The following is a 15,932-nucleotide window of genomic DNA, read 5'->3' as shown; positions in this document are numbered from 1 at the left end:
TGGATAAAAACACGACGGAAACAGCTTGTGCTACGGGAAAACGCTCACCTTAACATATCCCACGAGGAACGACGACTCCATGGACCCCGAACTCCAAATACTACCTGCCCTTGTCTATCTGCTCCTTTACGACCAACAGCGAAGTAGGCGCAGAAGATACCGGTGAGTACTGTTCCTACGACACAGGGGAGGGGGTAGGCAAAAGTTAGGGGGACACCCACCAAACACCCCCACCCTCGCATATTACAACATACACACCAATGCAGTCAAAAATATCACATTAACAACCCACAATCCCCCGGAAGAATCCAAAGACAAAGCGAATTTCGGTCAAACATTGTAATGTGCCAATATACATGTCACACAAACATATACAGACATATATGTCTAAATCACTCATAATTATATATACAATACAAGAAGTAGTGCAGATATGTACACAACAATGTCCGTGCACCAACAGTCCAAAAATGCATGGGTGAGGCCCACAATAGATACCTGACCAAAATCGGAGAGAACACTGCCGGGGCATCAGATAGAAATAAAACAGGCACCTCAGGGGGAAGGGAAGGGGGGGCACCTCAGCCAGATGAATGCGAAGCCAGATCCACAATGGGGCTCAATGCCCAATGATGTATCCTGGGGAGTGCAAAGCCACAGTCTCTCAAGTCTCTACAGTGGGTGGTTTGCCCACTGTACCATCCTGGGGAGTACAAAGCCACAGTCTCTCAAGTCTCTACAGTGGGTGGCTTGCCCACTGTGCCATCCTGGGGAGTGCAAAGCCACAGTCTCTCAAGTAGATGCAGGTCTCCACTTGTTCTAGAGGGGGACTGGTGCCCAGACTAGATGCGTCTCCCCGTGAAAGTTCCTGTCCTGTCACTGTCCCAGCTGCACATGGGATAAGGATGCCTGATGTGGCGGTCCATTCATTCCTACACGGTTCATGCCCTGTTCAGCGGTGCTTTACCATGGCGGTCTTTGCCCTGTTCAGCGGTGCTTTGCCATTGAGGTTCATGAGTGTTCAGCAGTGCTTTGCCATGGCGGTCTTTGCCCTGTTCAGCGGTGCTTTGCCATGGCGGTCTTTGCCCTGTTCAGCGGTGCTTTACCATGGCGGTCTTTGCCCTGTTCAGCGGTGCTTTGCCATTGAGGTTCATGAGTGTTCAGCTGTGCTTTGCCATGGCGGTCTTTGCCCTGTTCAGCGGTGCTTTGCCATGGCGGTCTTTGCCCTGTTCAGCGGTGCTTTACCATGGCGGTCTTTGCCCTGTTCAGCGGTGCTTTGTCATTGAGGTTCATGAGTGTTCAGCGGTGCTTTGCCATGGTGGTCTTTGCCCTGTTCAGCGGTGCTTTGCCATGGCGGTCTTTGCCCTGTTCAGCGGTGCTTTACCATGGCGGTCTTTGCCCTGTTCAGCTGTGCTTTGCCATTGAGGTTCATGAGTGTTCAGCGGTGCTTTGCCATGGTGGTCTTTGCCCTGTTCAGCGGTGCTTTGCCATTGAGGTTCATGAGTGTTCAGCGGTGCTTTGCCATGGCGGTCTTTGCCCTGTTCAGCGGTGCTTTGCCATGGTGGTCGTTGCCCTGTTCAGCGGTGCTTTACCATGGCGGTCTTTGCCCTGTTCAGCGGTGCTTTGCCATTGAGGTTCATGAGTGTTCAGCGGTGCTATGCCATGGCGGTCTTTGCCCTGTTCAGCGGTGCTTTGACATGGCGGTCTTTGCCCTGTTCAGCGGTGCTTTGCCATTGAGGTTCATGACTGTTCAGCGGTGTTTTGCCATCGCGGTCCTGATACTGACATTGGTGTGTGGTATGACGATCTCTACACTGGGCATTGGTGTGTGGCATGACGATCTTCACACTGGACATTGGTGTGTGGCATGACGTTCCATCATTGGCCAGCGGGGCTGTGGCATCCTGTCCCCTCCTGGGCTGTGACTCTTGCGGTGGTCTCTGGACCAGTGACGATACTTGTGCCCTCCTGGGCTGTGACTCTGGCGGTGGTCTCTAGACCAGTGACGATACTTGTGCCCTCCTGGGCTTTGACTCTGGCGGTGGTCTCTGCACCAGTGACGATACTTGTGCCCTCCTGGGCTGTGACTCTGGCGGTGGTCTCTGGACCAGTGACGATACTTGTGCCCTCCTGGGCTGTGACTCTGGCGGTGGTCTCTGGACCAATGACGATACTTGGGCCCTCCTGGGCTGTGACTCTGGCGGTGGTCTCTGGACCAGTGACGACGGTGCTGGCGGTTGTGTCTGGACCGCCGGAAAAGATGGCGCACTTCTCCGCCCTGACACTCACAACAGGCTGGGCAGACTTCCTCTGGACCTTCCCCACCTTTTTTGGAGTTACAGCTGAATCACCAATCGCCTTCGATCCCATTTCACTTGTTGTCCCACCAGGAGTTTTGACACGGTCCCGTCGTCCACTCTCCAATTTTGGAGCCTTTACAGGGGGTGGGCTGCCAGTGCCTTGGCTCCGGGTCCTACTGCCTGCCCTGATGGACGGTGCACTCCAAAAACCTGGAACACGCACCACTGGTACTGGAGGCTTTTTGGCTGAGGCGCTACGACGGGACTGATGAATTGGAGGGGGGGGCAAAAAGGTCAATTTGACAGAGGGACAGTTTCTGACGGACACTGGGATGGGTAGCTGGAGGGGGTCTGGGAGTGGAGGAAGAGAAGGTGGTTGTAGGACGTGTCACTTTAGCTGTTTTGGGTGCAGGTGCAGGCGCAGGTACTGGAGGCTGTCGTGAGGTGGATGGCTGTTGGGTGAATGATTGCCGGCGTTTGGGTACTTTGGGAGGGGGCGTTACAGACACACTGGGAGAGGACACAGGGGACGTGTAAATGGCAGTGGAGGTGGTGAGTGCAGGTGAGCGGCTTGTGGTGCTGGGTGTCCTGGTGCGAGTCCTTGTGCCTGTAGATGTGGTGCATGCAGGTGTGTGTGTAGACGAGACTGGGAGGGAGGAGGGAGAAGAAGAGGAGGGGGACACAGTGGAGACAGTGGATGTTGCTGTATCCGTATGTGTGTAATGCTTGTGTGAGTGCCTGTGGTGTGTGTGGTGCCTATGTTTGCTTGAGCTACTTGTGTGTGTTGACTTGTGTGCATGCTGGTCTGTAGGTGTGCTTGGGATGGGCTAGGGTACAGGGGATTGGGTCTGGGTGGAGGAAGTTGGAGTGGGGAGGCTAGACACAGGGACAATGGCTGCCATCAGTGCTGAGGTCAGAGATTGCAGGGTTCGCTGAAGGACAGCCTGACCAGAATGAATGCCCTCCAGGAATGCATTACCGTGTTGCAACTCTCGATCTACACCCTGGATGGCATTCACAATGGTAGACTGCCCAACAGTGAGTGACCTGAGGAGGTCAATGGCCTCCTCACTGAGGGCAGCAGGGGTGACTGGGGCAGGGCCTGAGGTGCCTGGGGCAAAGGTGATGCCCACCCTCCTGGTTGAGCGGGCATGGGGCGAACGCTGAGGGGCTGCTGGGAGGGCGGTGCTGGTAGGGGAGGTGGCGCCTGTACCTGTAGAAGTGGGGGGCACAGATGGTGCCGCCACCACAAGGGAGCTCCCATCGTCGGACGAGTCCGTGTCGCTGGTTGCTGATCCGGTGGCCGACGTGAAGCTCCCCTCGCCCTCCGTCCCACTGGTGCATTCAGAGTCTGTGGTGTGGTCCTCCATGGCCATGTGGGATGCAGCTCCCTCATGCTCCGGTGCCACTGTACCTCCGCCTGATGATGCTGATGTACAAAAGGACATGGAGAGCAGATAAAGGGGGGGAGACAGAAGTAAGAGAGTTTTAGTGCATGGCATACCGCTACCGTTGGCGGACAAGACAGACGCAGCAGCCCCATGCATTACGCCGTGCTCCTGGCCTCTGCACATGCAATTTCTGGGATATGGCCTACATGGCAATGGTGGACATCTGCGCACATGGATGCCACAGGGGCAACTATACCTCAACTTGGCACTCTTCTGAGGTGGGGTAGAGTGCCACATGGCCTACATTACGGAGGGGCCTTGCCTACCGAATTCGCCCTGGCCTAGGGACACCCACAGCCCACCTCCCCCACCCAGATCCCTCCACTGCATGCAAAGTCCGCAGAATGAGGTTGTACTCACCCCCTTGTGTCTGCTGTGATGTCCTCAAGCGCCCATCCAACTCCGGGTAGGCCACCGCCAGGATCCGGAACATCAGGGGGGTCATGGTGCGACGGGCACCCCTCCCACGTTGGGAGGCCATCCCCAGCTGAGCCTCCGCCGTCTTCTTGCTGCAGCGGCGAATGTCCTCCCATCTCTTCCGTCAGTGGGTGCCCCGCCTCTAGTGGGCCCCCCAGGGTCCGGACCTCCTTGGTGATGGCACGCCAAATGTCCCTCTTCTGGTGGGCGCTGACCTACATGACATGCACAAGGGAAGAGGAACAGTCATTACCAACTGCACCATCAATGTGAGTGGCCACCTCCCTACTCTGACCATGTGGCCCATTTATTCCCATTCTTTACTGTAGTATGAACTCTGCCCCCTTCACTCTTCCCCCCAGCCCTGTCCACCCAGGCCTAGCCCATACAACGTGCTCCCTGTGTACTAACCTGTTGGTCTGGAGGACCGTAGAGTAGAATGTACTGGGGGAGGACCCCATCCACAAGTTTCTCCAACTCCTGTGCAGTGAAGGCAGGGGCCCTTTCCCCAGACGCAGTAGCCATCGTCGCTTCCAGACCGAGGTCACAGCAACACTAGCAGTGTAGGTCCTCTCCTGTCGAAGGTCAGGTATCTAGTGATTGAAGAGATAGAAAATGGCAGTGACGTGCGCGGCGGTGACGTCCGCGGCGGTGCGCATCATCACCGCCAGCGCACCTGTTCATTGGCTCCTGGGACCCATAGTGTCCAATGTTAACCAATGCAGCAGTGCGCCGCGGTGTACGACCGCCTACCGTGACGGTGTGCAACGCGAGCGCTGTTACCCCACAATCCCATTGTCCCAGTTTAGAGGTCAGGCAGCCGCCATTTCAGGGGCCCACATGGATTCTTTTTCAACTGCATCACACATACCGAGGCCAACACTCAACACACATACAGGAAGGGTTCATTGTCTGGTGTAGTCTTGTGTGTGACTGTGGATACATACCTGGAGGAATATTGACTGGTTATTCGCTGTTGTCCTTCGTAGGCACCGTCAGCTGGGACATGTGAGAAGATGGCGGAATCCTCTGGTGTACCGACCGCTGGTGGACCTGTTGACAATGGAAGAGAGACATTTAATCGTCACCTACAGGTTTGACCGTGCCACAATCCAGGAACTATGTACCCAGTTGGAGCCAGACCTGATGTCACCAATCCGCCATCCGACTGGAATCCCCCTGACGTGCAGGTGCTGTCAGTGCTCCATTTCCTTGCAAGTGGGTCTTTTCAGACAACAGTGGCCATGGCATCAGGGATGTCCCAGCCTATGTTTTCAAACGTGTTGTCCAGAGTGTTGGCTGCCCTGCTGAAACACGTAAGGAGATACATCATTTTTCCTGAGGTGGAGGATTTGCCTACAGTGAAAGGTGACTTCTATGCCCTTGGACATATCCCGAATGTCATAGGTGCCATTGATGGGACCCATGTAGCTCTGGTCCCCCCCCCGCAGGAGTGAACAGGTGTACAGGAACCGGAAGAGTTATCATTCGATGAATGTCCAGACGGTCTGTTTGGCAGACCAGTACATCTCGCAGGTAAATGCTATGTTCCCTGGCTCTGTGCATGACGCCTATATCCTGCGCAATAGCAGCATCCCTGATATGATGGGTCAACTCCAGAGGCACCGTGTATGGCTATTGGGGGACTCTGCGTACCCCAACCTTTCCTGGCTATTGACCCCAGTGAGGAATCCCAGTACCAAGGCAGAGGAACGCTACAATGATGCCCATGGGCGGACTAGAAGGGTTATCGAACGCACCTTCGGCCTTCTTAAGGCCAGGTTCAGGTGCCTCCATATGACAGGGGGGTCCCTATTCTACTCACCGAAGAAGGTGTGCGACATCATCATCGCCTGCTCCATGCTCCATAATTTAGCATTGCGACGCCAGGTGCCTTTTCTGCAGGAGGATGATCCAGATGACGGTGTTGTTGCAGCTGTGGAGTCTGTGGAGCCTGTAGACAGTGATGAGGATGAAGCTGAGGAAGGAGAAAACGACAACAGGGAGTCAGTCATACAGCAATATTTCCAGTGAAACTCAGGTGAGTAAATTTTCCGGTGTAACATTACATTAACTTTCACACGTCTACCTCTATCCTGTACCGACATTTCACTCACTATTTGTTAACTGAGTTGTCCCCTTCCATTTCAGTTTCACAAATGTGGTAACCTACGTGTCAACTGCTTGCATCCTTGAAGGGCTTGTGATGTGTGACATTGGTATGTTAGCCTTCCAATGGGTAACCCATTATGACACTGTCATTGATAATAGTAAAATACAAATCATAGACTGACTCCAGTTTTTTTAGTGTTTCAAGTGTGTCTATTTAAGTGCTAAAAATGAAGGGGGGTTGTAAAATGGTGAGGGGTGATGGTGGAGGAATGTCCATGGCAGAGTCCAGTCTATTAGTCTCACAGGTACATTGCACATCTGCCCATTGGAAGTGGAGCTGGGGCAGTTCCGATTTGGACAGGGTGACAAAGTGGGACAGTGGGGGGACAATCAGGGTGGTCTTATTTCCTGGCGGGGAACTTGCCATCTTGCTCTGTCCTGTTCCTGGATCTCAGGGCCCGCTTGCGTGGTGGTTGTCCGTCTGCAGGGTATGGGGTGCTGGTGTGGTGGTCCTGTGGCGGGGCGTCCTGTCCACTAGCGCCAGCGGAGGTGGTAGGCAGGTCATCGTCGTGGCTAGTGTCAGGGGCCCCTTGGAGTGCCACGGTGTCCCTCAAAGTCTTTTGAATGTCCGTCAGCACCCCTATGATGGTGCCCAGGGCGGAGCCGATGGTCCTGAGCTCCTCCCTGAACCCCAAATACTGCTCCTCCTGCAGACGCAGGGTCTCCTGCAACTTGTCCAGGACCGTGGCCATCGTCTCCTGGGAGTGGTGGTATGCTCCCATGATGGAGGAGAGGGCCTCGTGGGGAGTTGGTTCCCTTGGCCTGTCCTCCCTCTGTCGCACAGCAGCCCTGCCAGTTCCCCTGTGTTCCTGTGCCTCCGTCCCCTGGACTGTGTGCCCACTACCACTGCCCCCAGGTCCCTGTTGTTGTTGGGGTGGTGGGTTAGCCTTGGTGCCCTGTAGTGGTGGACACACCGCTGATTGACCTGTCCTGGGTAGGGAGGTTTGGGCCTGCTGGGTGGGTGCTGTGCTGGTGTTACCAGAGGGGAGAAGGTCAGTGTTGGGCTGTGCCTGTGCGAGGAGAACTGACTGTCCTGAGGCCCACGATGGTCCGGGCTGGTCATCAAGATCCAGTAGGGCAGAGCTGCTCTCGTCACTGTGGGCCTCTTCTGGGGGTGGAGTGGTGTTGTCTGGACCCTCTGGTGTGGTGACGTTCCTTCGGGTTCCTGCGGGGGTATAAGTACATGATTATTGCATATGTGTGTGTAATGGTGTGCAATGGTTGGGTGTGCGTGAACCCTAGTCCAGGCATTCCTGTGTGTGGGGTTGTGTGCTGATGGTTGGGGGGTGTTCTGGGTATGTGCAGTGGGCATGCTTTAGTGATGAGTGTCCATGGTTAGTTGTGTCATGCAGGTCTTGGGGTTGGGATGTGTAGTTGGTGTTCTTAGTACATTAGTGAGGAGTTTGGGTGATAGGGGAGGGTGTGAGGGTGGGGGTGTGTGATAGCATGCAGGTAGGGTGGGGGATGTGATAGTTAAGATTTGACTTACCAGTGTCCGTTCCTCCGACAACTCCGAGGCCCTCAGGATGCAAGATGGTCAAGACTTGCTCCTCCCATGTTGTTAGTTGAGGGGGAGGAGGTGGGGGCCCGCCGCCAGTCCGCTGTACCGCGATGTGGTGCCTGGATACCGTTGAACGCACCTTCCCCCGTAGGTCGTTCCACCTCTTCCTGATGTCCTCCCTATTTCTTGGGTGCTGTCCCACTGCGTTGACCCTGTCCACTATTCTTTGCCATAGCTCCATCTTCCTTGCAATTGATGTGTGCTGTACCTGTGAGCCAAATAGCTCTGGCTCTACCCGTAGGATTTCCTCCACCATGACCCTGAGCTCCTCCTCGGAGAAGCGGGGGTGTCTTTGGCGTGACATGGGGTGGTGTGCGTGATGTGTGGGGTGGTGTATGTGGTGATGAGTGTGATGAGTGTAGTGGCATGTGGTGTTTTGTGCTTGGATGTTGTGTGGGTGATGGTGTTGTGTGCCTCTGTGTGATGGGGTTGTCTATTCTGTGCTCTCTCTCTCGCCTTCTCTCAGAATGTCTGGTTGTAGGGGTTTGTGGGTGATGTGGGTGTGTGTTTTATATTGTGTTGGGTGTGTGGGAGTGGTGTGTGTATGTGTCTCAGGTGTGTGTATTTCGAAATGTCAATGTGGCGGTGTTTTGTATATGTGTGTGTATTTTGAGCGCGGCGGAGTGTACCGCCAATGGAATACCGCGGTTGAAAGACCGCCGCGTGGATTCTTGGGTCGTAATAGCATGGGCGTGTTTCTGTTGGCGTGGAGGTGGAGGATGTGTTTCCGCAAGTTTATCGCTGACCTTTGGTGTGGCGGTATTGTGTGGGTGTCTGAATTTCGGCGGATTCCGTGATGTGTGTCATAATAGCTGTGGCGGTCTACCGATGCGGCGGCGGTGTATTGGCGGTCTTCTGCACGGCGGTAAGCGCCTTATACCGCCAGGGTCGTAATGACCCCCTAATTCCTTTAAAAAGAAGCATGAGTGACAGCAGATCAAGGCTATAGCCTGCATTATCTGCTTTCCAAATGTTTGTTTCCTTAAAAGGAGCCTCTGTACATTGCCTTTATAGATCTGTTGGCACACTTAATATTCCAAACTTGTATGTAGTGATTATCCTCTTGTTCATTGTTTAATTGTTTTTTAAACAAAAAGTGTAACACTAATGTCATACAGGCACCAATCAGCCTACAGAGTCCAGTATAGCCACATCGGTGTGCTGTGGTTGACTCTTGGCACTTCTTATACTTTCTACGAGTAATAAGATGCATGTAGGCTTTCAACAGAACACTTTCTATGTTCGACAGACCAACAATGAAGTGACCCTTACATTTCTATGCTGATGTTGTGGTACTTGTGGTATTAACAAAGATGTTTTGGGGAAACCTATAAAACATTTGAAATATTCTCAGAATTGTCATCATAAGAGGTTGAGCTAGTAAAGAAGTGTGATTATTTCAGGGATTATTTGATTGCTCTCCCAAGAACAGAAACGTTTAACTAACTTAATCAGATGAAAGTCCTCTGCATGGCTTGTAAATGCTATATTATCCTACCTTCTTGTTTATTCTGGCTATCCCTGTGTCCCCCTCCTGTATCTCTCTGAGGAGATAGGCTGTAAAGTGCCCAAAACGGTAGTCTATTATCCTCATCATGTAAAGAATCTCATTATGTTTGGTTTACATGAAAGCCTGCATATACTGCTTCCAAGCCCACCATCATGAAATCAGTTGTTGTTGTAGAAAGCTGCCAATGCATTTCCTTTGTCACATTAGGTTTCCTTCTGCTTAAATGAAACCCACCTATCCCCTGTTTCATGTGTTTCTACTGGTCTCCGTAGAAATGAGAAGAGACAGAGCAGACTTTCTGGATTGAAATCAACAAAACACCTTTGACAAGTTCATACTGGTCTGACCAGTGATTTCTGACCTCAGAATCCAGGAAAAGTTAGACCACAAAAGGAAGAAGCACTTCTCTAGGATTGGACTGTTTTGTATTGCAAAAATTGTTTAGTGCTTTATATCATGGATAAGGCTCCAAAATCCTTCTAGGTCATCAGCTAACATGAACTCCTCTTTACTTCTGCATGGTTGATATTGTGTGGCCTATTTGTGAAACCTTGGGATCAAGTATGATGTTTGGAAATTATTTCAAAGCAGATTTGCGGTTCTGCTAACCAGTGGCATAACAAAACTTGAGGGGGGCCCTGCAACATATGGTTAAGAGCCCCCCTCACACTCACATCAGTAGGGGCTAGGGGGGCCTCTGTTACACATGAAGTGAAGCAGTGACTTTTAATAGTCAGGATTGCAATTTCATAGATATTGCATCTTCCTAATGGTTGTGCATGGTTTGTAATTTGTGGGTTTGTAATCTGGCCTATATGAAAAGTATTTAGTATCATGATGGAGGTTTAGAGGAATTGTTCATTCATGTGACAACAATCTTGAAGGCACGCTTATACATTACTCTGACAGAAATGTATACATACCAACATCCTCTAATCTGACCTAAGTATGATCATCTGTGTAGTAACAGCAAGGGCAATCCTGTCAATAATAACTGAAGCTACATTGTGCAGTAGGCCAGATTTGTTTAATGTAGCCATAAAATAGCTTTAAGCAATACTGAGTGCTGGCATCTGACCAACAAAACCTCCCCACAACTTGTGCACAATAAAGACATGCAAAGAATGCGACTGGAGGGAAAGTAGACTGGCCCTAAACAAATTACACTGCTTGTATATCTCAGTGACTTACTTAATTGCTCCTCACCTCCCAGTTACTTTTCCAATATTATGGCAGTTAATAATAGATATACAAAACTGCAAGTACTTTCTGAAAAGAATTAACAATAATACGATTGCTCTACAAGTAGTTTCCTATTTGTTCAGTATATTCAACTTGGATTGTTGAGGGATAACTTTGGAAATATCACAATCGTTGATGTGGCTTGCAAGGCATATATCCAGCTACATAATTGCACATTCTCAAATAGATAATCTTCAAAAGTAGAAACCAATACTTTAAAAATACCTATCTATTATTGTGAAGATTAATACTGTAATGGCAAACAAACACAAATGCATCTTGTAAATATATTCCTGAATAGAAATATAAATAAAACAGATTCATATGTAAATGCAAGTTCTTACTCAAATTTGATAGTAACTTGATAGCTCTATTTCGGAGAGAAACATTCAGAGCACAAGAGCTCCGAACTCAACAGTCTTCCAATTGACACAATTATGTATAGTCCAGCCCACCCCGTATCTTAGTAATAAGAAAGTACTTTAATCGCATAGCAAAATGAAACACTGCACAGTTCAAATAGGAATATAGATAGCAGGTTGTAATCTCATCTACAAAGCTAGGTAAAGAGCTACACCCTTCATGTTGCCCTCTCCCAGCTCTTGGAGTTTCCATCATGTGTACAGTCCATAGTATGAAGTATGGGCTTCAGCATTGGTTAGGTACAGGTACAGTTCATTCTCTTTGGCCCTACCAGGTAATTGGTAGATCAGTTCAACCGTTTGTGCAGCTACTCGTTCACACAGACAGTGTACAGCAGATTTGCCTCTGCGTGTTTAGTCTCTCAGCCTTTTCATGGCTAGATCCCTTTTTACCAAGCTCTTTGAAGATGTGGCTCAAGTGACGTTGGTAGTTGAATTCTGAGAACCCACCCACACAGCAGCAATGATGCGAACTGTGTCAGCAACTTCACTCAGCACATTGGGATCAGCGCCAAAGGCTTCCATGGTGGACACTCATCTTTGGTAGTTGCAGCATCCTAGATCCGATGCACAGTGGTGCTCGGTCTTGGCAGTTTAACTTCTAATGGGTGTTCGTTTTGGGCAGTTGCAGCCCTCTACAACTTATCAGGACTTCTCCATCAGTAGCAACAATGGCTCTTCTTGCATTGTAACCCTAACATCAGCCAGAAGCAGCACCTTTCTCTCAGCAGTGTCCGAGAACACAGCAGGAATGCTGAAGAGATGTTATTGCTGTTTAGTTGAATGTCTTGAGAACCACTCAGAGAGACCAGGACACTGCACGGATAAAGTCCTAGTTTTGCTCCCTCTGGCAGTTGGCTTCGTCGGGGTATTCCTCACACCAGGAACATGCTGGCATCTCCTCCTGCAGAGCCAGGCACTCCCCTTTCCTCACTGAGAAGGCAGCTAGGCTTTTAGGTACGAGGTAGACCCTCAGCTTCTCCAGCAAGAAGTGCAGACTTCTGGTGATGTCCGGTCACCTGTGAGAGACTGGCAGCCATGCAGACACCAGCACTGGTGCAGCTCTACGAACATTCTTTGGAGCACTCCATTCCTTGGTCAGTAAGAAAATGGAGGTTGAACAAATTGGGGTGATTTGGGTCCATGTGAGAAGTGTTAAAGCAAGTCCTGCCCAATGAGAGTCTTACCCTGTCTGGGGAAGTATAGCAGGTAGAGGGCAAGGTTGCAGTGGATCCCAAGAGCAGACACAGCTGCTGGATTTGGCACAATGAACCATAAGTGGGCTGTTGTGGTCAACTCAAATAGATGGAACAGCTGTGTGAAGGATGGAGAGGGAGCTGACCTCGATTCCAATCCAGGCTATACAAGTGATGACATAGTGGACCATAGTACACTGTAAGTAAATCACCATTTCTGGAGCTATTTGTTTGTGGGACTATGGAAGAGAAGGAGTCAGGTTTTAAACAGGGTGCGAAAAGGAGCAACCCTTCCGGCCAGTCACACAATCAGAATTCTGGGGATGTTAGGGCCATTCCATCTAGCTGGAACTTCACCATCTGCAAATCACAAGCTTTTGGCTCTCCCTGGCCCTTTTTGAATTCCACCCTATATAAAGAAGAGAGAAATAGATAGCAGATTGGGGAACATTCAAGCTAAGTGGCAGAGATGACCACTGCCTTTTCTTTCTCTGAAGACAATCAATCATTTCCTGAAGAAGGTTAAGAAGCGAAGGATCTGGAGGTGTCAACTAGCCCCCACCATGTGTTCAACTAATGGATAATGTCTTCTTTGCTAGTGAAGGAATATGGCTATGTCTAAATGAACTTAATATCTTTGGTATATGGAGCATTATTCCCAATAAATCAGCTTAAAGCATTTATGCATCAAAGACAAAAGAGACTGCAAGAGTTATTTTATTCATTGACTTTATCATAAATATTGTGGGAAATAAGAGATTGTGAATAAACAGACACTCTTTTTTCCCAAATTCTTGTGTTCTACAGAGCAATTGTTTTACAGTTCCACGGGTATACTCATTTTCCAGACGGGGTGTGAATCCACTGTTTAAGGTTTCAAAAACAGTTTGGGGTAATTCTCTTCCAAATGCCATTTTCCTGATGTAGTTTCTTACAGCAAGAAGTGATAGTGCTGGCCCAAAGCAGAAGTTTTCAAACCGAGGGCACAATTAAGTGGGAGATCTCTGTACCTGCCCATAATCAGCCTCCCTGAAGCAGAAACCAGGAATAGACAAAAGGGCAGGCATTTCTTAGAAACTTCCTCACCCTTAACAACTGAAACTGCTCACAAACCCCTTACCCTTATTATCCACCAAATGACAGTACTCCAGAAGAATTCATTAGTAGCCCGTTTCTAACAGAGATCTCATTGAATTTACAAGCCTAGACAAATCTCCCTCCTATCACACTTTAGTGTTTGGTCTCCACCATCTAGTCACAGCAATACAGTAAATACACTTTCACTGTTTGAGAAAATGTCACCTCCCATCTTATGCCACTTACTACTTTACATGTGCTAGACATCCACTTTGTATGAACACGCTCAACACAAACACATGAAATGTCAGTGCAACTTTAGACAAGTGACGTCATTAGTCTGCACTGTCCTCTGACACAGAAGAAAGGTCTGGTAAAGACTAACAATTCAGAAACCACATTACGCTGCCAGCACCACTTCATGTGATCAAATCAGGACATGGACAGTAGTTCGATTGTCGGTTATAAGGGCACGTTTGCTGTGCCCCCTCCAGGTTTCAAAGTTCAGGAACAAATTCCGAACCTTGCACTTCCAGGGACAAGCCTAGGCATCTGCATACACACTGTACCACTGTAGATGTGGGCCAATAAAAAGTCAGGACCCCAGTTTCATGTGGAGTCAGGCATTTAGGGCAGGGGAACATGTTGTTATGCTATGCAGGGGACATTCCTGTCCCAACATACATACGGTCTCTGCAAAGGCCCGTCCAGATCAACAATATCCTTTCAAACTACTCTCATCCACACCCATCATATTTGCACAACTCCATCACAACCCTTTCTCTCCCTCCTTCTACAAAATCCCATCAAATTCTCTTATTTACAAACCATTTGAGTCTCTCTACCAAGGGTTCTGACCCTCATAGCACTGTCTGCTGGCTCTTTAATCTCCTATTCAAGATCTCAGACCTCAGGTCTGCCAAAGGTATGATTGCTCTATCTGGGGTCAAACCTCAAAAGTCCTCTGCCAAGCCTTAGAGCACATGCTATCCTTTCTGTCACCCCTCTACCCTTGAGATGATCCTTAAACCACTCACTAACTTCAGACAGACTCTAACTACCCCCTTCCTTTGATGCCAATCAAATTCCATTAGCTCTCATACCACCTCAATGAGCTTCAACCATAACACCTTTGGAAATTCTGGGACCCCTTGAACCATGCTGGATAGCCTCTTCCAAGACCCCCACCACTGGCACTCAGATCATTACTGTGTCTGCTTTTATACCCTACTACTGCCACTAAGAGACTATGATCTCCTATGATGACCCTCAGTGTCCACAACATCCCTGTCTTCTGGAGATCACATCCCCACTGCCAATGCTCATTGCACCATTATCTCTCTGCTCACTTCCACAAACTGTCAGAGTTGTTTAGATCATTGCTGGCCCACAACACCTAAGCCAGTGCTGCTCGGAATCCCATACTGGTCCTCACAGGCCATCAGAATCCTCCAAACCTTCACCTTTGTCAGTTCCAACAGCTCACGTGACTCACCCTTCTCTCTCTCTCTTTCCCCTCTATTATGTTTTACAGTGCTCTGATGACCCTCAGAGATTGTCAGACCTCTCTGAAAATACTCATTTGAGCTCTAGCAGTCTTAATACTGCTGTCTATATAGGAGTTCATTCAATACTTTCTGGCAGCACCACAGCTGACCCTCAAACCTTTCCATACCTTCTTTTTGTTAGCAATCAGAGCCTTCATATCAGCACCGAGACCACCTCTCTGACCTGTACATTTCAGTGTCACATCTTTTGGCCCTGTGAGCATCTCGGATGACTTTCTGAAACTATCTTTTTGGACCATCCTTAGCTGTCTCCAGACAGCCATCTAGCATAGATTCCCCTTGCGGATCTTGGCCTTTCAGACCTCCCTCCAGCACCCTGTCATCCTTCACATTACCCGTCGCCCTCAAGTACTCATTTCTCCCAGTTTTCAGTCCTTACTAACCTCATACTTGCTGCTCTTCAAGAGTCCGTTCACCCTCTTGCCAGTCTTCACAGCCCACTAAACCAATCTGTTGCCCCTCAATGATCGCAGAACCCCAGTTATGGCTCTCACATGCTCCCTTTTGTTTGGCTTTGTAATTTTTTTACTGGCTCTAATAGCCTATCTGCCAGCCCCCAGGCCAATCTTGAATGATCTCTTCTGCCATCACAGGCCTTCCAACTCTTTCTTCAGCCTTAAAACCCCCTCCTCCATCTTCAAATTCCTATGACAGACAAGAGTTCTGCCAACCATTCTACCAGTCTTGACCTTCATTGCTTCTTTGCTGGCCTTCAAATACTTTTGAAGCATATGCACCTTCACCATCCTTCAACTTGCCTTCAAATCTTTGCAGACCACTTGTCTGGTGCTGACGTTGCCACTGTTGACCTCAGTTTTCAGTGCTAGCACAGATGGTATTCAGACTCCCATTGTAGCAACCAGAGGCACTCTATCTGTAGCCTCCCTGATTTCATCTTCTGCTCATTGGAGTCTTCTTCTGATTTTGAGCTCTTTTTGTGAATTGCAACAGTCATTTGACTCTCTTTGTTAGCCATTCATTTTTTTAGCCTTACTTTAGTCCTGAGTTTCTTAAAC

The sequence above is a fragment of the Pleurodeles waltl genome, chromosome 9 (assembly GCF_031143425.1).
Source record: "Pleurodeles waltl isolate 20211129_DDA chromosome 9, aPleWal1.hap1.20221129, whole genome shotgun sequence".
Taxonomy (NCBI): Eukaryota; Metazoa; Chordata; class Amphibia; order Caudata; family Salamandridae; genus Pleurodeles; species Pleurodeles waltl.
Note: the sequence above shows the minus strand (reverse complement) of the source record.